We start from the raw sequence: 2,109 nt of genomic DNA, 5'->3' as shown, positions 1-2,109 counted from the left end.
CCGGTCATGGCCGAGCACGTGAAAAGAATTCCGGTCACCGGCCGGTCCATCGGTGCATCTCTAAATTCAATTCAATATCTCGATGCATCACAATGCGTCAAATACATTTTTCTATTAAAGGATATTTAATTCATAGCTTTTCAAGCTTCAACAACCAAACATTCTGCAGAGCTCTGATACTAAATAAACTGGATATTAAAACTACAGCACTGAGCACACGGCACTTCCTGAATGTGCAAAACATACCAGAATATGTAAACAGAAAGGTTGTTATGCACACATTAAATTATAAACCGAAATAATCAATTATGGCCCGGTCGATTATCGATGCAGCATCGTCCACGATTCCATGCATCCATTATTTGATTAATTTCAACACCAAAACAAGACCTTTACTGAGTACATTTACTCAAGTACCTAGTGGTGGAATGTAACAGAGTACATATACTATATACTACTTTATACTTCTCCTTTACCCCTGAAATAAACCACAGTTGTTTGTTTCCATCACTATAAGTTTACATAGAAGCAGACTCTAGGCCTGTCACCACAACACATTTTGCTGGACGGTAAATTGTCCCAGAAATTATTGCGATTAACGATAATATTGTCGTTCTGAGACCATTTTCATCTAATATAATGATAATGGCGTAGTAACGCAGGTACACCTTTTCAAAGCTCAATACGCTTCTATTTCTAAAGAATATTTAATACTAGGGGTGGGGGAAAAAATTGAAAATTAACACATACTGTATGGATACACAGACGCCGAGTATGGATCTATTATTATATGTGTGTTGGTCAGTCTGTCTGTTTGATAATCTGATTTTGCAGCTTTAAAATTGTAGTGAGATGAACAAACAGAAAAATTTAACTTTTTAGATAAAACAGACGTTGACAAAATTTCCTTTTGGGGACATCATTTGAAATTGGGAAAAATTTAAAGTTGGAAAAAAGGTAATGAATTGCAATATATCACAGAATATTGCAATAGCCTATGTTTAAAATCGCATTAATATCATATTGTGACATAAGTATCGTGATGATATCGTATCGTGAGGCCCCTGCTGATTCCCATCCCTATTTCATACTAGGGCTGAACGATTACCACTATATATATATATATATATATATATATATATATATATATATATATATATATATATTTTTACTTATTTAACTGTCTAGTGTGTAATTGTGCGTTGTTCATACTATAAAATGATTTATTGTTTGTCTTTCTTGAATAATACAGAAGACAAAGAGCTTAAAAAAATAATTGAATATCGAATCGCAATCGCAATATTTGTGGAAAAAATCGCAATTAGATTATTTTCAAAAATCGTTCATCCCTATTTCATACTGGAACTGGAAGACATTTTAAATATCCACAATATGTGTTTGATCTCCTTCAGTACGCCGTCTTTCACTCTGTTGGACAGTTGTGGGATTACCTACTGGCTGTCAAATGTTTGCAGCATTCCTCGAGTGTTTGTGCGATAGACTACAGTCTGTACTACATTTAACAATTATTTATTAAACACTAAATATTAAATTTAAATAATATATAATTAATGCATTATATCTATCTATATCTATGTGGCTATCTGCCACATGGCGAGTAAATAGCTGCTTTCTGACTGGAGGGATTTTTGCAGTTCCTAGAACATAAAGTTCCCAGAACCCTTTTCCACTGGACCAATTTGGGGATTATTAAGTTCCTCTGGCCACAGTTCCTGTAACTCTTCCAGCTCCTACTTCAGGGCAGGGTGTTTTCGCTGTTCCCTTTTCAGCAGAGGAACCTAGGTCAACGAGGGTCCGGTTTCCAGTACAGACAGACGAACAACGGGACAATTTTCACAATTTTCGCCATCTTATTCATCACTAAATTCACTTCAGACAATGTTTTAGGCGAGAAATTAACTGTTTAGATTTCCAATATAGGCAGTCTTGCGAAAATTGATGCCGAATTGACAATTTGCTTCAAAGTTTTTGGAGTTGAGAAGATCCGTGAAGTGAGGCGACAGCCAGCAGGCGCCTGCCCCGGCCGCTAGCTCGTCGCTGGGCCAGTCATTCTCAGAGACCCCGCTGTGAGCTGGAGGTCTCTCAGAC

General features: G+C 36.6%; 1 long non-coding RNA gene across 1 annotated transcript in view; it reads left to right on the top strand.

The window, feature by feature from the left end:
* The window catches only part of LOC116058059, a 9,593-nt gene extending 8,956 nt beyond the window's left edge, over positions 1 to 637 (top strand). The window contains exon 3 of the long non-coding RNA XR_004106953.2: positions 540 to 637. This is a non-coding gene — a long non-coding RNA (uncharacterized LOC116058059). The remainder of the gene's footprint in view (positions 1 to 539) is intronic.
* Positions 638 to 2,109: the final 1,472 nt, after the last annotated feature.

The sequence above is a fragment of the Sander lucioperca genome, chromosome 18 (genome assembly GCF_008315115.2).
Source record: "Sander lucioperca isolate FBNREF2018 chromosome 18, SLUC_FBN_1.2, whole genome shotgun sequence".
Classification (NCBI taxonomy): Eukaryota; Metazoa; Chordata; class Actinopteri; order Perciformes; family Percidae; genus Sander; species Sander lucioperca.
Note: the sequence above shows the minus strand (reverse complement) of the source record. Positions and strands in the feature narration are given on the sequence as shown.